Raw genomic sequence first — 22,102 nt, forward strand, 5'->3', positions numbered from 1 at the left:
CTCAATAAGAGTCTGATTTCAACAGAATTTTGGATCAAAGCCATAAATAGCAAGCTACTTATAGAACCCAGCCTTTTACAAAATGAGCGATTGCTAGTAGGTGTATCACCAACCTTCAGTATTTTAACACCACACCCTGACATATGCGATTATTCATTATTCTGTGGGAAAAAGACCTTTATATGTAAATCCTGGGAATACAACAGATTAAAATCAGGTAGAGTACTTAAACACATTTGTAATAATTAATAAAAAATTACAAACAGGTGAGAGAGGATAACTGCCTCTGAAACATTTATTCTACTAGTAATTTTATTACCATTGAATTCTTGCCAGCCAGGAAACACCTAGAGGCTCATGTTTCACACCCAGTATTGCAGAGGTGAAAAGGTAGAACATTCTGCCTTAACAAGTATGCAAAGAGCAACTTCAAGCGGAAACAAGTTTAGCACCCAGCTCTTACTGGCTCAGCCACAGAGAAACTCTCCATAATAACTCGCTTAGTTGTACAGCTTCTGTGAGACTGTGAGCTTCTTATTTGGCTCTTGGTTGCGGGGAGGCATGTGGTGTGCACGCACGCTCCCCAAATCAACTTGCCCTGTGAAGATTTCCACTAACTAGCTGCTTTTTCTGCCTGACTCCCTGCCATATATATATATATATATATATATATATATACACACACACATAAAGCATATTACAAGTTTATATTTGAAGAGAGCTAGCTAAAGAGCTACATTATAATACTGCAGGACACAAACTGTGTCTTTTCTAAACCAGCAACAAAATGTTGTAGTGGAATATTATTCATCTCCTAAAGAATAAATCCTTCTGTTGTAATATACTATAAAACCCAGAGGCATAGTGATCTCTCCAGATGACAGTAATTCTCACTATCCTTATCAGAAATGACAGTTGTTCCTTTGAAGCAGATTGCCACGGGAAGGCACTAGCTGAAAAGCCAGTTTTGTTCTGTCACGATAGGAACCTATCCCAACTCAGCATACACTAACATCTTCCTTCTGTGAAAGCAAATAGAATAGATCTTTTCCATTTCTCTGTGAGACTTTTATGTCTGCTCATTATGTGTGAAGTTGACTGGAAGCCTAGATACATAGAGTAGAACAGACAAAGTTGATCTAAACAAAGGCAGAGCTAAAACATTTGCTTGGCTTCAGCCAGATTCCCTCTTCACCTGCAAATCTAGGGTCTTAGACATGCCTTCATTTAATATCCAGAACTACTCCTATTTAGGACATCCAATTAAGCAAGTGTTAGGTATTTGTTCATGATGATACATGTACTTCTTCGGTACATGTTCTGTAATGGTGATAGGAAAAGATGTGTACCAATAATGGCACTCCAAAAATGGCACTCAAAATAATTCTGTACTGTGCCTGACATCATCTCTGCCACCAGGAAGAATTGTGTTTGGTTTTTGCTTTTTAAATACAAGGCCACAACATTGGCTTTAATGCAGATAAAAATATTGGCACCACTATTGACATTACTGCAGCTAGTACCCCATAATCCTCCTGCCCAGAGTATTGGCACAGATGCAAGTAGATACACCTTGAAAGAAACTGGTTACAGATTGAAGTCAGTCCTATTTGGACCTGGAAGAGCAAGGTTTAAAATAAGCACCAGCAAAATGGCATTTTGAACGTGAGTCTGTATCATCTAGCTCTGCAAACTGCTCTTGTATTCTTTCCCTGGGCAAAACGAAAACATGGAAAATGAACACACTCTTGGGTATGATATATTCTCATAATGTTCATAGTCAAAGCACTGAAACTCAACACAGCTAACAGGGAGAAGAAAAGCCTTCCATTAAACCTATGGTAGCATGGGAATAAAACAGATGTTTTGGGCACACAAACCCCTTTTAAGATAGAAATAAAAGCTTTATATTTACCTTTTTTTCTTTTTTTTTTTTTTTTTTTAATTGCCCCAGGCAGGGACTGGAAGCAACCCCATGCTGCTGAGGTGACCAGTAACACTACAGTGCACACAGCCTTGCAGTAATCCAAAGGCTCAGTCATTCCTCAGAAAGGTTTGATGAACACAATTATAAATCAAATAAAATCATTAACTAAATTAATCTGTTCACAAATAATTCATAGAACAGGGAAAGGCAAACTAGTAAGATGAGTCTGTAAACTACATACACATGGGTAGGAGAGAGAGAATCTATCTAGCTGCATGCATATATTTATTACATCACTCAAATTTAATTTGTATCAGAAAGAAAGGAGGAGCCTTATTCCCTATAATCTTGCACATGATGAGATCATTTTCATCTGTGCAAAGAGAACATGAGGCCTTACTCCATCAGAATCCTGCGCTCCCATTTGAGCATTTTACATCTACCACACACTGCTCTAACTGACCAGACATATTATCACCTCAGGCACATTGTCAGCCTGCATATGGAGCTAGCCAGGATTAGCTAAAAGATACAGATGAAATTATTTTTATAAATAGGAAATGCGTAGCAGGGGGGTGGGGGGAAAACGCTGGTTTATGATAATAAATGCAGTTTAGTATTATATATATATATTTGGGGAGAATTTCTACTTTGTTATAATTTGTTAGCACTCTGGACACATCATTTTTCATCATGTACTTTGAATGAGAGAAAGATACACTTTATAAGAATCCTCCATGCTTATATTATAGCATCATTCTCTCTTAATAGCCTTCTGGCTATCCACATGCTTCATAGTAGAAATTATCTGCCAAAATCACTTAATGCTGAAGATGTCATGGGACTGCAGGAAAAAGTCCACATTATAGTTTATCTTCATTTCTTCTTCAATTTCTTTATTTTTCCATCAATCACAATAGTTGATTCCTTAATAGTGCCCTTGAGAATCCCTACCAAGAAAGCAGAAAGTCCACAGACTCTCTCGCAGTCAGATGTTTAAAGCATACTCTGAGGATCTTGTAAATCTTCTCTAATACAGAATGGATCATTCAGGTCTCAAACTGTTTAATATAATCTGTCCTCCAGTCAGCCTAAGGGACCACAACCCTCAGGGTTGCAGCCCTTCCCCTAACTTTCTGAGATTTTGAAAATGTCAAGGCTAATCTTAGACTCACATAGGGTTTTTTAAATAAGTTGCTTGACCTTTGTGTTCACAGATATTCTGACTGATGCAAATCAATTACAAGGAAAGTTTGTCACAATTTTTTTTTCTTTGGGATATTCATTGTCCTTCCTACTTCTACCAGAAGCAACTTTTAAGATTTGTGAAAATCTATAGTTATTACTGATCTGACTTCAAATCATTCTGCAGCTGCAGATTATCTGTAACTACAGCAGCTACAAGTTCTCTCCTGGCTGCATGCTGGCAGAGGAAATTTCTTCTCTCATAACCTACAAGAATTGCCACAGTAATAGATCAGTAGTAAGAATAATACCTGACTCCTGGAAATGCTTTTTGCTAACTGCTCTCATAGAGCTTTACAAAGGTGAGGAAATATTACTACCATTTTTAAGGGGAAAACTCAAGCAATGCTACATGCTCAAGGTCAGCCAGTAGGAGAAGGGCATAGCTAGAAACACAGACTTGGTTTTATAAGGCCACACATAGGATACTAACCTTATTAACCTGAGTCCTTGTTGTTCAGCAGATTAATCACATACTTTTTCCATTTTCAGTTGTAGTACTGATTCTGATACCTAGTCCCTCTAATAGCCTAGGTTAAGCCACAGAGAGGAATTACTTTGTATAGGATAATGTCAAGAGTTTTTTAGCCTCACATGCAATTTAGGTTTTCACAATTTGCTTCCTAACTCTTATACTTGCACAAGGATATACATATTTATTAATCAACTTTTTTAATTACGTAACTTACACTGAGAAGTCCTAATTGATACAATCTGTAGATTTGTACCCAAAAAAAACCAACTTACGGTGCAAAACCAAGTATTCCACCTTTCTGGATCTAAATACGCATACACAGAACTACCCTTCAGAAACATGACCTATAATGATGCCAGATGATACATGGTAAGTCTCTAAAATGCCATCTTATTTTAAATTGCCATTTAAATATCCTAAAATAGGAGCAAACATTCACAAACCACATTATGAATAATATAATTCAGCTAAATTTGCCAAGAGGTTGGAGGAATTATCTCATTGACCCAAGACCCAAATCTGGTCCTCTATTTGCTTATTCTGGCTGAAAACCAGTCAGTTACATCTACAAAGAATACAAATAAGATTTTCCAGCATTTCACAATATTAAGGCCTGAGCAGGGTCTTGCAACATTTTTCAGTGTCATACCACTGTGTTCTGGTAGTGGACACTTGTGCACATGGAGTACATGTGACTCAGCAAAGCATTTCCCCAGGTTGCAGTGCAGTCAGACTTCGATGGAGATACACCTTTGCATGTGTGCCCAACTGTTGAGATACTGACAAAGTACTGATCCTTAGGAAGCATGTCTGCAACATGATGTTACGAATTGCATAAAGGGCCATGTGCGATTTTTCCGTTTTCAGATGCCTTGCTACAACAGGCAGAAAGACAAGGGCTACTGGAAGACAACCTGTAATTTTACTCAGCATTCACTCTAAAAACATTATGTGAAGGTGATGAGATAATCTAAAGATTCTCTCAAAGAGAACAACTTTTCTACTCAAAAGTATAAGAACACCACTAATGTTTTCTGAAATTCTCATCAGCTTTTCTCATTATTGTCCCTCTTCCACTGTCATTACTGAGCTTGTAAGCTAAGACAGTGTTCTTCATGAACAGCATATCTAACATGGCAATTACTACAGTTCTACCAGATATTAGGTAAGGTTTGGATCTTTCTTTACATTTCTTGGTTCTAAATGAAGGAACTGATGGACAAGTTGTAGGAATCCTTGCAGTTATTTTGTCTTAATGAACATACCTTGGGACACATGCTTTTCAATGGGTATTTCCCCTCGATTTCCTATTATTAATATTTGCAGTGGAGTTACTTCAGAAATAGCAGGTAACCTCCCAAAACCTCAAATATAGTTTCTCTTTCATAAGAAAAGCTGTTAGTACAAACACAGAAATAAACACCTATGTGAAAAGCACAGAACCTGAAAGGTTCTTTAGTAGGAGAAGATTTTGCAGGCCTTCCTAATTTTATTACATTACAGCCAAAGTTACCATGCCATCATTCTGCAAAGGTGTTACACCTAGCAAGAGTGTCATGGAGAACTGTGAAATTTCTTCATACAGTATAGTGCCATTACAGAAACACCTGTGTTAAAAATAACTTCAAGCTTGTCTACTCTGAAGTATTCCTTAACCTTTAAATGCTTTCTTTCTTACCTGATACTTTAATACTTGTGTTATGTTCCAGACCAGAGTTGTGATAGCAAAAGTATAATCTTTTTTCTCCTCTTCTTCTGACAAAAGTATAGTACTCCTCTTTAGTGACAAATAATTGCATTTACAGCTGTAATAAACACACACAGAAGTGTGGTAAGCGAGAATGAAAAAATCCAGAATGCAACATCTATTCATTTTGTGTTTGCTTCCTTGCCCTCACATTAGGTGTGACCGCCATGACCCTCTCCCACAAGATGATCTGTAGCAGTAAGGCCACTGTCCAGGGGGAGCTCATTCTTCTCCATAGCACCCACTTCCACCACAGTGTTCTCAGTGTCCTATAACACTGCTGGGGTGGAACAGTAAGCCCAGCCTAAGCCCTGGCATGCATGTGAATTGCTTCTAAAGAGGGGAGTAAAGTGTTTCCCTGTGACTGAATTGAGCTGAATATATGACCACCAAACAGTCCTTGGTGATCAGAATAGACTCACTCTATCTGCTACAGTTTATGCAGGAGAACAAAAGAGCAAGATTCTCCTTGCAGTGGTCATCAAGAGTGTTTCCTCTTCTAGGTGGGAATGGTCAACCAGCAAAACCTATAAATCTGTCTTTTACAGAGAGTTCTTCACTCAACACAGTATGGCAGACATTTCAGAGGTAAAAGAAGTGCAGTGTTGAAAAAGGGTGGAGTCCTTCAAACCATTCACAGCTATAAAATTCCATGAGTTAGGGTCAAGTAAGGCAGCAGGGTGGGGCATCTTGAGAAGTACAGAGCTTTTCACTTTTCACCCTTGTCCTGGTGGATGTTAAAGCAGATTACAGCCTGCCCTATGAAAGGTTTTCTTTGTGTATAATACAACATTTATGTGTAGAATCAATAACATCTCAAACCAAAGGAAAGCTACCAACAGTTTCCTTCCTAGGAATAGCACATTCTTGATTCTCATTCACTACTTTATCCGCCAGCTGTTTTAACTGATTAGTCAAAGGCACACTCCTTGTTGACATAAAATGTGTGGCAAAAACAAATGTATAAATGAATAATTATTTCCAACACTTGCAATGAGATTAAGTGCTTATTGGATTAGGAAAATAACAGGATTTAATGGGGTCATTTATGCATCTCTAGTATAAAAATGTACAGTGCATGCCTACATATCAGATCTCTACAGTCCATGTGGCTATAACCTCTTAAATATTTTATCTATTGGGTACTAATACATTTCTGGTCTCTTCATTTTTAATACATTACAGGTAAGTGTCCTTGGGCATCTCTGTAGTGAACACGTGACACAGCTGTTATTGCCATTAGTGAACAAGCATTTTTCAGCATGATCTAATTTCAGTTTCCAATAACTCTCCTAGATCTGGGGGTCTGCCTTTTAAGTCACACGTACATAAAATGCCTCCTGTTCTGTACGTTGCTGGAGCCACCACAAGCATTGCCAGTCTTCATTGCAGTGTCTCTACAGCTTCCTGGAGAAAAATAAAGGAACAGGAAAAGATGATTTGGTGAACTCATATCTGTACCACTGTATTGGTTGTGTTTGGCAAGGTGTGGGTGGTAGAAGGGTTGTAGGGGTGACCTCTGTGAGAAGAGGCTCGTATTTGCCCCATGCTGGACACAGCCATCTCCAGTGAGTTCCCTAGCAGAGACACCACAGGACACAGCAGAGCCCACTGGGGTGTTTGGGGTGTCTCTGTGAAAACATACTTAGGAAAGAGTAGAAAACACTTGACAGCCAGTGGGGGGGAGGAGAGGGGTGGAGAAACAACAGAGGAAACACCAAGGTCAGAGGAGAAGAAAGAGTTACTTCAGGTACCAGAGTTTATATTCCCCAGCAGCCTGAGGAGAGGGCCACACTAGAGCAGATAGATATTCTTGAGGGAACTGCAGCCCAGGCAGAGCCCACACTGGAACAGGTTTCTTCCTGAAGGATTGCAGCCCATGGAGGAGACCCACACTGGAGCAGGGGAAAAGTGTGAGGAGGAAGGAGAAGCAAAGAGAAGCTGTAATGTACTGGCCATAACCTATAGTTCCCATCCTTTCTGCAACACTCAGTAGGGCAGGAGAGAAGCTGGGACTAAAGGAACGAAGTTGAGCCTGGGAAAGGGGGAAGAAAAGATGGTGTTTTAATGTTTGTGTTCTTGTTTCTCACTACCCAAATCTATTTAAACTGGCAATAAATTAAATTCATTTTCCCAAGTTCAGCCTGTTTTGCCAGTGATGGTAATTGGTAAGTGATCTCCCTGTCCTTAGCTTGACCCACAAGCTCTCTAATTCATGGGTTTTTCTTATTTTCTCCATCTGTCCTGCAGAGGAGGGGGAGTGCAGCTGGGTAGGCATTTGGTTGATAGCCAAGATTAACGCATCCCACCATTTGCAAGTTCTAGATTAATTTTTTCAGATAGCATGATCTACAGGTGGCTTTGTGGTATAGCAGGTATCTCTGTTTTCCAAGCTAATTTCAAAAAGAATGATCCTAAGTATTTGTTCCTTACTTTCAAGATCAGTATGGACATCTGAATGCTGAAAAATAAGTTTCTTTTTTTTTCAGTTTAGACTGCACAGCAAGGAACTGCCTGAAGCTACTTTGATCTGCAGTTGATCAAGAGACTCAAAAGCTCGATGGTGCTGGAAATTATAGTAGGATTAGAATAAAAAGAGGTGTTGACAAAAAAAGTCTGAATCCCAAAGAACACTCACAAGCATAGGAGGATTCAAGAGAGGAAACAGTGGTAGGTATTTCCCTATTTTGAACAGCTCTTTCTTTCTACTTGTCTAAACTGAAGGAAGTTTGGTTTACATGCCATCTGCACTCTGCCTTCTGTAGGCTTAATCTGCTACATGTCCTTTAAAAATGTGTACCTGGCAGCTTAAATTCCTACAAAATAAGCAATACCATTGGCTGTAGGACCCTACTTACAAGTGACAGAAGAAAAGCCTTTTTTCCAGGTTAAATTAGAGTCAGTAACTAAAGTTTTGTGATTGTTGATCCTTCCATTTACAGGACAGCTGGACAAAAAAATATTGAGCAAATTTACGTTTTTTAACAACCTTTTTAACTGCACAAAACATTTAACTTAATCTGAAGCAGAAAATTCATCATGATTTTGGGTTTATTTATTTTTAAAAAATACATTTCAAGGAAAATTTGACATGTATAGTATTATATGGTATTTTCAAACCAAGCAATGAAACTATTTATTTTAAAGGATTGCAATGACAAATAAAAATACATCTTCCAATTTATTTTCTGGAGTTTAAGGAAAGCTAATTTTTGTTTAGTTGGTTCCAACAAGTAAATTGATAAAATTTAATCAAATTCTCCAAGTTATTTGTACTGCTGAACCTGTCTCTTTCATGTATTTGAGAAGTATATATACACTGTATCAGATGGAAATTATTGACAGACTTTACCTGGAGCCAGACACACTCCACCTGGAGTGTTAAAGCTCTGGAGCTGCCACAAGGGAGAAATCTGGGCAAGGCTGAGGGATGGATCAGTGCTTCTTATTGATCCCAGTAAAGTTGTCAGGCTGGCTTTTCCTCAGAGAGAATGGGAGTAGTTTGGGGAACAGAAAGGCATGGCTGACTCAGACCTGGTGATGGCTGCACTATTGCAAAGACATGGGGGTAAACAAGGAGGAAAGAAGGATGCACGCCCCTGCCCATTCCCAACCTCTAAAACCTGCTGTCATATTTGAGGAAGGGAGGGAGGAAGTCAGGCAGCAACACCTCTAACAGCTCACAGAATGGGTGGAGGAGGAAAGAGCTGGCAGAGGTGGACCTGCATCTGTGTTTCAGCGAAGAATAAAGGGAGAGCAACTTTACCACAGCCTGCTTTATGTGTGACAGGGCAGGAGGGAAGATGGGAAAGAAGGACACAGGCCATCTGCTTACCCAGCACCCAGAAATCCAGCAGAAATACTAACTTACAAGGAGGGAATCCTGAAGTGGGATGCTGCCGCTGAAGCTGTCAAAGCTGGAACATGCTGAACCATATGAGCTTCTTTGGGCCTACTTTTCTTCTCATCCCCTGTGGCATGGGATATGCTTGCATTTACTGTAGCCAGTCCTGAACCCCACACCTCATTTATGCTGGCAGTAACTCTGACTGAATCAAGCCCAACCCCTTCTGAAACATTTCTGCCTTTTCTTACCCAAACACAAGCTTCATTTTGTGGAAGGCCAGTATCTTTTTCCATTGTGACTTTACTAGTTAATTTGGTGTTTATCACAAAAGATCATGTAGCCAAAGTCAATGGCGTTAGTTTCCTCACTTTCACGCACTTTTCCTATATAAAGTGATATGAAGTATTCTGGCTATCAGTACATACTACAAAGCTAGATGAAGTCCACAATCAGTTTTCCATAGGAAACCGTTCCAGTTATGGAAACTAGTCTCTTACTGGTGGAAGGCAAAATTGTTATCAAGACAGGGGCTCTCAGCCAAGTGGAGCCACTGTCTCTAAAGTCATGAAGCCATGGAGGATCTTCCATGTCCATGATGTGAAACACATTTCTTCCCATCAGACACTCCCACTGATAAACACCCAACTCAGATTTTGGACGAAGCCAGTTCTATACTCTTCAGTGAGTTTTTCTGAGACCAAAGAGATTCCACTGTTGCTGGGCTTTTTTCTTTTTCTTCTGTAAGAATGGTATCTTGGACTTTTTGTACTTGTTCACTCTGAAACAAATACAGATATGCACATGTTCTCACCCTGTTCATCTCCAAAAATCTCACTACATTCACATGATCAATGACTGAACAACTTGACTGAATTTCCCCCATTTCAGGATCAAATCAGAGGGGGAATAGCTTATCCAATAATCTGTTCCATGTCATCATACTACATAGTACCAAGGTCCCACCGTCATAATTTGTTTTTAAGGATAAAATCACTGTTATCTAAAAGGAGGCAATGAGTATTAGTGGTGTGCAAACAACGGTTCAAATACTCTGGGAACAAATAGATCTGTAACTTAGTCCAAAAACATCACAGTTGTGATTTCTGCAACTGAACTACAGCAAGATATGTCATAAAACCCCCTTACATATACAATGTTCAATACATAATGTTGTATGCTGTTTCAGTACACACATTTAAAAACCAATGCATTAAAACAACTTAAGGGTTTTATGTTCACTTTTAACCCTATTCACACATGCATTTGCTGTGCAAATCTAGGTGTCACAACTTTTATGAAAATCTGAGGTAAATTCACCGTATGTTATTCTATTTATATACTCACCAAACACAGATGTTCACATACACTCACTCTAAACTACATCAGTGACCAAAGCTGAAAATAAAACTGATTTTCATGTTGTCTGTGCCTCTACCACAGTTGCAAATCTAAGACTTGAGAACACCTTCCCAGTTTGCAGCTGTTTTATACATAAGGATTCATGAGCTCAGCACAGAATTTCTACTTTTCTACTTTCTTTTTGTTCCAATAAATACAAGCAAACAGACAAACCATGCATGACTCAAAATAATTTGAACGTTTACTTCTTCATCTTTACTATTTTCCTATTTGAAGACCTAACATATTTTCCTAGTTGTTTTCCTGCGATTCTCCTTACTGAGCTACTCACATCTGTCCTATCCCAAATGTTTTCAATCAGATCAGATGTGATCACATACCACATTCCTCATAAGCGATTTTTGAAGACATCACCATCACCCACACAACAGTGTCTCCCTTCTCCACAACATCCCCTCTGAGATCACTACAGATGGGCCCAGGCTCGGGCTTCCTTTGAACACCTCCCTCTTTGCTCAACTCATTCTTGTTTTCAAAAGTGCTCTCTTCCTTCTGTGGATAGATTTATAGTAAACCATGTATATTTGGCAACCAAAATTCACAAGTATAATTCAAGTATCCAGGCTTGCAACAGCTAATCTCAAGAAAGCTGATTTAGATCAGACCAGCCTCTCTGCTGAAAAGATATCACACCATTACTTTGTTTCTTCCACTGGATTCCTGCTGAACACAAGGTAATATTCAAGATTTTAGCCTGCACTTTCAAAGGTACATATATAACTAGCCTGAATTATGCGTGGGATTTCTTCGTCCTCTGCAATCATGACACGTTACATCAGCTTCTTTCCAGATGTGAACAAAGTGTTTCTCCCAGTGCAGAAACATGTTAGTGCAGGAGACAGGATTTGGCCAGCAGCTGTTGTGCATAATTAGAAAGGAATTCACTTCTGGTATGCACAGGAGGACCACAGAGTCATTACCTCAAACACAACATATATCCCACCACATATCCCACAACATAGATTTCACCACATATCCCTAAAGCAACATTTCACAACAAAACAGCCTGAAACCAAAGCAAGCAAGATGGATGGACAAATAGACATATTTACAAGTATAAGTGACAGACTAAAAGCATTAGTTGCTTTATTCACAAAAGATAAAGCTTTAACAAACATATCCAAAAACTTATGTTTAAATTGCTTAAAACACTGGCCCAATGTGTTCATCATGCATATACTTTGTCATGCAAATAGTGTCCATGCTGTTCACACACGGGCATGGACCTATAGGCCAACCACAGGTTAAGCACATCAGTGTCACACTGAAGGAATCCCCATCCCACTGTGCTCATTGAAAGAGTTTATTTATACACTGAATACTTCCATGATTGAGAGCAGGTGGGATCTGGCCATGGACTTTTACAGTTTGAACAGCTTGCTTAAAACCTCTTACGCAGGTTTTAACTTCTGTCTTAATTCCTGATTTCATCTTCTTTTTTCATGAGCTTGAACATAAGAGCAAAAAAATTATGAGTCAGTCAGTAAGAGTATTTTTCTTCATAACTAGGAGCTCAGATTTCAGACACAGGATCTGCTTTGGCTTTTGTATAGCTTGTACAAATTTACATTAAGTGACAAGTGATGCCATAGTGCTGAAGGACATAAATGTCAATATGTGATGTATGGTTTATATAGTCACAGACTCAAAAAAGAACTGTAGTAAGGAAATTGGAATGATTATTTTTCCTGGGAAAGTCTTCGAGATCCATTTATCTCAGCAGCTACACCACATGCTCTGCACTTTTCAGATTTTCTGAAAACAACTGAAAAGTTGTAAGGACAGAGACACAACCTGAGTGGTCTCCTCTTTCAGATACAGAAGGATTTATTCTCAATGTTTGTGAACAAACTATCTTGGATACTTTTCTACCTTCAAGAAATGTTCAAAGTAATCTGTAAAGATGTATAAATGTCTCACTCTCATTAGCTGTAGGATTCTGTAGAATCTCTATACCTTTGGAGGTTGGAAGATGTTTGTGTTTTTCCAGATAAGCCCACCACAACCAAATTGGCATGGGGTGAGAGTTGGAGATTCAGAAACCATCAGCAAAATGGGAGTTACCTTTATGGTATCATTTCCATCATGAGTTGGTCTCTTCAGCTCTTGCAAGTCTTTTCCATGGAACTCCCCAGCTCCAGCCTCTCAGAGAGTTGTTTTTGTGACCCACAAGAGACAAAAACACCATGTTGATTATGAGCCCCTCCACCTCCACGGGAAGGGATGAACCTAAATGGAAAGACAAATCGTCCATATAGTTTGTACTGGAGATAAGACTTTAAATTATGACTGAGGCACTCTCACAATGTGCCTCCAGCTTTAGCCTTCCACGCTCACAGTTGCCTGGGAGGCCATTGTCCTTTCATGTCATCTCAGACAAAATACACCAACATAAAACTGTTTTCTGTCCTGAACCACATTACAATTTCTCTAATCAATGACTTTGTCAAACTTAATCTAAAAAAAATTATCTTTTACTTTAATGTGCATCCACTACCTTCCTTAACATTGCATCCAAAGCAAAGACATGTTACAGAGTGGGTTTTGAAGACCATTTTCTGACTTCTAAGTTAAATTAGCACTTTAATAAAACCAAAGTAGCAATATAAGAGTGAAAACCCTGAATATGTGCAGGAAATGTAAGACTCTTAAGAGAAAAATCAAAAAAAATCCCCTAAATACTACCAATATGCAAAATGGTAGGAAACTATAATAAAACCACAGTTACCTAAGGGAATAGGACGTTAATATGACTGAATTGAGACAGACAACTGATACAAATGCATATCGATAAGACGTTTAAGCTCTTGGAAATCAGTTCAATCGACAGAGTGGGTAAAATAGCATGAAACAAAGTGTTACCCCTTCAAATGCACAAATAGGCAGATCCTGATAATGGAGCTGCTTCTCTGGCCCACAATTTCTTGCCATATTCTATACCTCAGGGTTGCTTGAGCAAAGTGAACTGATACAGTGGGAATAGCAATGCTTCATCTCAAAGGCAGCTGTATTTTTAAATATATTTTTTAGCACTTCGTGATGTATTTCCCTGTGTCAGGAGACTTAAATATTTAAACAGGGTGACAAAGTTCATTTCAAACTCAATGACAGTCAAACCCCCTGACATCCCCCTTTTGTAATGTGAGCAGAATTTTCTTCGAAGAAATAGCCCACCTCAAAGGAGTGGAGAAAGGAAAAAAAAAAAAAAAAAAAAAAAACCACAACCAAAAACTTCTGTTCCAACTTTTAAAGCCCTGGAAGTCTTTGCAATGTCTCTCTCACCTTTACCTAGCGAGTCACCCCACCCATCTCCTACCGACAGACTTTCATTTTTCAAATAAGTTGCAAGCACCCTCACCGTGGAAAACCAGCTGCCCAGCGGGGCAGGTGAGGGAAGGACGGCAGCCCTGAGTGACCTCCCGGGGGCCGGGCGCTCGCCAGCCTCACCTCAGCCCTAAATCCTCCCCGGGCAGCTCAGGCTGCCTGCTTTCTTTCCCAAGCGCGGCTCTCAGGCCTGCCGGAGGGGTGTGCCTGTCCTCCGGCAGACCCGCCGATGAGCAAGCGCCTGAAAATGTGACAGAACGGGAAACGCCGAGTTCGCTTTCCCACCCGGCGCGGCCGCCGGCGCTCCCGCGGGCTCCGGGTCACCCCGCGCGGAGCCATCTCGTGGCCCGCCGTGGGAACGGCAGGCGGCGGGCCCCGCGCTCCCCTCCTTCCCGGCGGGAGCGCTGATCCCTGCCCGGCGGGAGCGCTGATCCCTGCCCTTCGGGCTTTGCTCCAACCGCGCCTGTCCCTGTAGCCGCTCGGTGCGCCCCGCCGCCGCGTCCCCCGCCGCACATGAGCACGGCATCACGGAGTATTCCGAGCTGGAAAGGACCCACAAGCGATCAGCGAGTGCAGTTCCTGACCCTGGACAGACCATCTCCAAAAATCACACCATGTTGCCTGAGAGCATTGTTTAAACACTTCTGTGGTTCCGTTCCCCGTGGTTCTGGCAAGAGCCGGAGGCAAGAGCCGTGCTGATGGGAGTCTGCACTGGTTGTTGTATCTGGAACACCGAGGGGCAGGCAGAGTGGCAGAAGGAGCTGCTTCTGGGGTGGGAAAAGGTAATGGTTTTCCTCAGGTGAAGGTCTTGGCTTATATTAGGGCACTGTCACTACCCTCCTGAGAGCACAGGCAGGACAGGTCTCTCACAAGCCCCATTCTTGAACCATCCCTTTCTGCTGCTGGGTGGGGGGCAGCTGTGAAGGAAGGATCAGATTAGAAAAGACCATTCTGAGGAAAGAAAGTAAAATTTTTAAGTGAAATATGCCTTATACAGAATAGCACAAGGGGATGAAAAAGGACTACCATGTGTTTTGCATGGAAAGTTAGTAGCAACTACAGTGACAAATTATCAAATCATAGAATCACCAAGGCTGGAAGAGACCTTTAGGATCATCCAGTCCAACCATCAACCCAGCACTACCACTGTAACCCCTAAACTACATCACCCAGCGCCCGATCCAGACACCTCTTAAACACCTCCAGGGATAGTGACTCCACCACCTCCCTGGGCAACCCATTCCAATGCCTGACCACCATAACAGTGACAAATTTTTTTGTAATATCTAATCTGAATCTCCCCTGTTTCAGCTTAAGGCCTTGCCTCTGGTCCTCTCACTGCAGGCAGAGTAAAAGAGACCAGTCCCCACCTCACTACAACCTTCCTTCAGGCAGTTGCAGCAAGTGATAAGATCCCCCCCTGAGCCACTTATTCTCCAGCTTAAACAACCCCAGCTCCCTTATCCGTTCCTCATAGGACATGTTGACCTTTCACTAGCCTTGTTGCCCTTCTCTGGACACACTCCAGCACCTCAATGTCCTTTTCAAAGTGAGGTGCCCAAAACTGAATGATGTACAAATAACACCTCAAGAATAGCTCAGTCGAAAAGGGGTTAATTTGCTAAAAGGACCTGTTTGTGGGGGGTTTTTGTTGGGTTTTTTGTTGTTGTTTGTTTGTTTGGGGTTTTTTTGGGTTTTTAAATTTTTGTTTTGTCATCTGGGGTTTTTGTGTTTGTGGTTGGTTGTGTTTGTTTGTTGTATTTTTTTAACCAGTCACAAGCAGTGGGCTTGTGGAGGGGCTGCAATGAATGGAGCAGGAAAAGAAGCACGTGGAGCTCCCTTCACTCTTACCACGTCTCCTCACAGCAAGGCCAGCATGCAAACACCTGAGCAGCCCATGTAAAAGAAAGAGAAATCAAGCTGCTCCCAAGCACACCAGCATACTTGCAGCCCCATTCTCTGCATAGCAAATCAAAAGGCATAAGGAAATAGGAAATGGGAAATGGCAAAATCCTGCTTCATGCTCTTCCAGAGCACTGAAGGCCAGTATCCTTTCAGACCTGTTTTTCAAGCACGGGAATATTAAAGATGGCTCCCTACACACTGCAGGGCTAATATAGGAGTCCCCCAAAACCCCATATCTTCCAACAGGAGCAAGATGGAAGAAGCTGATTACTCACACTATTTTGATGTTTATGCCCACCTTGGCCTCTTCTTCTCCTTGAATCCTTCCTTCCCCAATCACCCAAAATGGACATGGTCTTCCACACAGTGGGCAAGATTTTATGTCTAGTGGGAAATGAAATAGTCAGCGCCTCCTTGCCATACAGCCATGCCACTGGCCTTGGGAGTGAGGAGGCAGCAGAAGCTTCCTACCAGGAACTTCAGCTTCCCATGCAGTCAGAGAGAAGTCAAAGAAATTAAGTTTCTCTTCCCCCTCCACTTCCAACTTGCCCTATGCAATAGCCAGTGTGGCTAAACAAGAACAACAGGATCTTGTTATTCCAACCTATTACTCTAGAAACAATGTGGGTCTGACATGTTCCTACCTCTATATCAGTCTCTGCCCTTCTATCATGCTTGTGCAAGTGTTTGGGGAGGTGCTTAGTAAAGCAGTAACTGAAGCAGCCCAGCCTGAACAAATGCTTTGAAAATGAAAAAAGAGTAATTGTCCCCAAAATATTTGTATCCATTGCATTTCCTCATGGAGCTGTTGGAATAAGCAGAATGACAAAACTCTTTATACAGCTTTCCAAGACAAAGTGTCTGCTAGTCTCCACCACTGTTGAACCATCAGAGTCACAGTAGACAGGAAAAATGTTCCTATAATTTCTATGTGTGATGCAGAGACATGGACTTCAAGTCCCTGCTTGGTAATTCTCAGGGAGTCCTGCAAGCCCCATGGAGCCTCTGCCTGCCACCTGCAAAATCAGCTTCTCTGCCTGAGACAGCAAGTAAGCAAAAAAGACTGGTGTACTCTGACACAGTCAAAATGGAGCCCATAAAACACCTCAAGCTGGAAGGTCCCCTGCCACCCTCAGAGGAGGGGTTCTGGGGAGGATTTCTGACTCTGAGGGATGGTGATCACCCACGCTGGCCCAGCAATCTGGTACAGACCAGCTACATCAGCGTGCCACTGTGCTCTTCCAAGAGCATCTCCTCACTGCCCTGGGTCATGTCTTTCTCACAAAGATTTTACAGGGATGTCATAACTATACATCCTCCCATATGCATGGTTAAGAATTAGAGCTTTCCTAATCCTGAATAATTGTTGACATGAGAGCTATTAGACAGAACGATCAAATAGCTTGTTATTAAAAGACCAATGAAGAACATAAAAAGCTACTAATTGTCATAAGAAATCTTGATCCCGAGATACTAAACCCCATAACCTATGGAATGCTTACTTTATATTACATGACTTATGTGCTATGGTATGTATTATTCAAATTCCACCTGTCCTGTACTGTGTGGAAACAGTATAATTCATCATGTAGGTCTCCAGGTAAAGGAGAAGTGACACCTTGTGTGGCTGTGTTGCCTAATCCCACATTTTATGGTCAGATTTTAGAATATTATTTTAAGTTCAGCTAAAACATTAATTGGAGATTCTGATTTATAGCTAATTTTTTTTCATCATTGAACTGATAAAGCAAGCTATAATGAGAACTTTCTGGATGATAGATGTCATTCTCCTGAGTGGTGCTATTAGCACTTGTCCAGTTTCAGGAATATTTATTAAAGAAAAAAAAAGACACACATATGGCTTGGTGTAATTATGTAGCCCTTCAAAGTAAAAAAACTGTTTAAAAGAACACAACTTCCTAAAGCTATGTTTATCTTCTTTTAATTTCTATTACTTTTTCCAAGTCTGTCAGCTTTACATGTAATTTTACATTTTGTCAAATGAAGTTGATAACACTAATTTCACAGAAATAAAGGCCAACATTCGTAAACTACAATAACAAGTCAACACATGCCTGTGTCTGTGAATGGGAAGGGGGATAAGAAAAAGGCCTTGTTTTGGTAGGCAAACAAATTTCAGTTTGCATTTCACAAGGGATTATCATTATTCTTGAGCAAACTCAGTGTCTGTGAACATCTTACATTATTCTCATGGTCCACAGGTTTTGCAGAGGTATCTTGACTTTGCAGACATTTTTTTGATGTAATTTAAACCTTTTTTTTTTTTCCCCATGTAAAAATCAGAAAAAAAAAACTTAGAAAAAACACACAGCTACCTAATGTGCCAAATATTTCTTTGGACCATGAGTAGAAGGTATTACTAGTATTCCTTTCAGATCCTCCATCCATACTATCTAATTCATTCTTCACACTGTATTCATATTTCTTTTTCCATGCTGCATTCTTCTCTATTTCCCTTATATTATCATTAGGTATTATTCTGTGTGATCATCTTCTGAAAAGAACAAGAAGCTAATAATATTTCATGATTAGAAGTGGTCTTTGAATGGGCTTGTAATGAGGTAAAATGAGTTCACCCATCTCTAGTTGTTTTGTATACAATATTCTCCTAATAGTGAGAAATACCTTGACAGAATCCCCTTAATTAAAACATTCAAGAAACTGAGATCCTGTAGTATCTGGCTTTATAGATTTACACAGTACTGTATCTTAAACAGTGATTTGGTTGAATTCAGTAGTAAATTAGTGTGATTTATAATTTCTTTAGCCCAAAAGTATTTTACATGGTCTTGGTGGTGTTTTTTTGTTTGGTTTGGTTTGGTTTGGTTTGGTGTTTTTTTGAGTTTTTTTTTTCAGTATACTTAAACACCTTCAGAGTTACTTAATTACCCAGAATAATTTTGATACACAATCATTTACTGATGTGTGAGTTACATTCTTGTCTATTTACATGAACCCCTTCTCCCTTGGTCTATTTTACTGTAAGAAAAACTTGACAAGGTTAGGGTGTGATTCACAGGATGTGCTGTTGTTACACTAATGAACTCCTTGTGAATAGTGCAAATATCAAAGAATTGTTTCTCTCTTGAAGGAATCAAAATTACAATTTCTTTCCCTTGCAAGCAGCTGTGGGGTTTGCAGTTCTTTTCATAACATGTTTTTTTAAAAGTGAAGAAATGCAAAAAACTACTGACAGAAAATTACTTTCCCATTGAAAGTTACTAGCTTGCCTGTGGGCAGAGAGATTTTAATTTAATAAAGAAAGTCCAGAAGAAAAAGAGATTTTGTAAATAAACAAACCAAGCCTAATATTTCATTTTAATATCCATGGCCCTAATCGTAGGTGATCTAAAATCAAGCCAGAAACACAAGACTGCCAAATTGTATACGAGCCACTCTTTATAAAAGCAAAAAGAAAATTAGCACACTGAGAAAGGAATACTACATCTTTAGTGTCAACCTTTCTCTGCACTTTTCTGTAGCTGTTATAGTTACTCCAGAACTGTGTGATGGACAAGGAGAAATGGGAGAGCACCTGGAATAAGTGGTGCATTTGTTTGAAGGGCAGCATCTGGGCTGGGTTCAAATGAGTTCATTGATGGTACTTCTTGGAATGACTTATTCTTGGTGGTGTACTTTGATTAACTCTTCAAAAAAAATGGAGTTCAGATGTTATGAGGCAGGAACTGACAGTCATTCTGCAATAGCGTGGAAGTTTATAGTTTACTCAGCAAAAGCTTGCATGCTGGTGTATTTTAGAACTTTTGGTCACCTCAGTACTTGAGAACCCATTCTTTTGGATTCTCTCAGTTCTCCGGAACAGAAATTATTGCATAGTTTCAGAGTTTGAATTTCACTTATTACTTGTCATATTCATAGAACCATGATTTGAGCAAGGTCCTCATTGTGCAGTTGAGAACAGGTATGAATTCATGACAGTCTATCCCTGACCCAGCAAACTCACCTTGTTTACTGAGCACTACCAATGTGAACTATGCACTGATAAATTCAAAGAATAGGGTTTTTTCTTGACAAACTGACACAACTGGTCCAAAGTCTGCTGATGCCAAGGGAAGAGCCTCACTGACCTCAGTAGACTAGGGATCAAGCTGTAGTTTCAGACATGCCTGAACAAAAGAAATGAAGAACAAGAATAGTCATTACTCCTGCAACCTTAACATAGCATATCAAACTTTTATAGAAACATGGTGTAAAAATCACTTAAAACCATATTTTTACACGTATGTGTTCAGTATCAAATTTCAATTACAGTTGCTGAAGAACTGTAATCACTGGAAAAGACACATGGCATAATCTCAGTCTGCAAACAATCAAAGAGCTGCCTGCAACAGCATACACCAGAGAAGAGCTTTTTAGTTTTATGAGGAAGAGAAGTGAGACACTTGGTAACAGCTCAGTCCCAGTCTGACCTTACCATGACCAGGCTGCACCTATACCCTCATCTCTACCTGTCTCCTATATTACTTGGGTTGGGCATGCATTTGGTGGTGTTAAACTCACATTCCCAAAACTCTACTCTGTGCATTGAGGAGCTAAGGTTCATTACATGTCTTTCCCACTGTCTCCTGGGCATGTAGGAAGTGAATAATATTCTTTCCATGATATGCCACATGTCCCCGTCCCTGTGTTGTCAGTTCGTAGTACATACAGATCATTTAGTGCAATGTACTTCACCTACTACAGAAGGTGAATCCAGTTGAGCCTCTTATATCACATTGTGCTTGGAAATGCCAGATAGTTTGTCTATACGTATCATATGGGTTTACTCTAACAATAGGAACCAGAACAGATCTAGCTGGTTTTGTTGCTATCATGATAATGGTGCTAGCTTGTGAAAGGTGTTCTGGGAAAACTCTTTGAATAAATTTTATGGTGAATCACAACCACTAGGTTTGGAAAATGATTAGGTGATGTAGAACAGCATTTTTCAGCATTGCAATGGCCAGTAATACCATTGCAACATTTAATTACCAACATTCGTTTCCACTTACATAAAGAAGGAATAAAACAAAAAGGAGGTGACAGTAAAGAAATATTCACAGTAATTGCTATTTGGTTTTAAATGAAAGGTGTGGTAGTGGTACAACACAGGGGAATTCTTGTTTTTTCAAAAAACAAATTTGTTAGGCTTTCCACTGATTTAAAGAGGTTGAAAAACTGTAGGCTCAGAAATGCTTGCAGCAAGTTAAACAAATACCTAAACTTACCATATTTCTGAGGAGCTACCTGGTTGTTGAAATTAACTGATAATCCTTTTAAAAGTAAACCTCTTAAAAGTAATGAACTATGTCCATATTTACATGTTCTTTTCACCAAGAAACACAAAGACAGCACCACCTTCCTGTGAATGTCTAGTTGCTACAAGAAGTTTCAAGTGTCATCAGCCCTTGATAAAATTTCTCCAAGTTTTGTAGCTTCATTTAAAGGCATCCTGCAGGTTCTTTAAATGCCAACAAGTTTGTAGTTTCTTATACAGGGAATAAATTCTGGCCTGTTTCTTTCTGAAAAGTTCTTTTTCTCCTGAGCTTCCTGTAGACAGTGGTAGTAAAAGTACTTTACATATGTAATGTATACAATTTTTAAAAAGCAACCTACCAGGAAAAAAAAGACAGTGTAACAGCCATCTGTTTGTGTCCACTATGTCCAAAAAGTCTAATCCATAAGCAGATATTTCATCTGTGTCAGAGGTGGTTTGTTCTGTGATGCTCATCAATGTTGCTGTACATGTTGTTGGTTCAGCCATTCTTAAGGGTTTACTGTAAAATTTCTCCTCCAAATGTCTGTGAAGGGCAAACAGTGATTAAATCAGTACCTTTGAGAGGTGGAAACCCTGAGGCCACATCAAAATTAGTCTTGGTGACCAATACCTGACGACTAAGATTAAACTATGCTTTTCTGAGAACCATACTGCAAACCAACACAAGAATGAAGGCTTTTCTTTCCCCCTCGTTCTTATAGATAAAAATGAGCTAAAGGGTGATGAGCTGGTTACCTTGTGATTTGTTCCCAGTAATCAGAGAAAAACTTTATCTGACCTTGTGGATGTGTGGGCAGAGTTGTGAAAAAGCACATATCACTTGAAGTAAAAACTGCATCGAGTTCAGGCTCTAAACTGTTCTCCTAGTTAATCTAGATGGTCATTTTATGAAGAGTAACCCTTGTTTTGGAGCA

The 22,102-nt window shown here is 40.0% G+C and overlaps 1 long non-coding RNA gene across 2 annotated transcripts; it reads right to left on the bottom strand.

Annotated features, from left to right (window-relative positions):
- Window positions 1–6,407: 6,407 nt before the first annotated feature.
- Window positions 6,408–20,024, bottom strand: LOC126634703 (uncharacterized). 2 transcript variants are annotated; one of them, XR_007627420.1, is made up of 6 exons: window positions 19,875–20,024; window positions 16,165–16,273; window positions 14,598–14,901; window positions 12,725–12,889; window positions 9,266–12,107; window positions 6,408–6,801 (listed from the first exon to the last, which is right to left on the bottom strand). It is a non-coding gene; the product is annotated as an uncharacterized LOC126634703 (long non-coding RNA). The 2 variants fall into 2 exon arrangements; XR_007627419.1 differs by lacking the exons at window positions 14,598–14,901; window positions 16,165–16,273.
- Window positions 20,025–22,102: the final 2,078 nt, after the last annotated feature.

This window comes from Myiozetetes cayanensis, unplaced genomic scaffold (assembly GCF_022539395.1).
Source record: "Myiozetetes cayanensis isolate MyiCay16 unplaced genomic scaffold, myiCay2020 scf1, whole genome shotgun sequence".
NCBI lineage: Eukaryota > Metazoa > Chordata > Aves > Passeriformes > Tyrannidae > Myiozetetes > Myiozetetes cayanensis.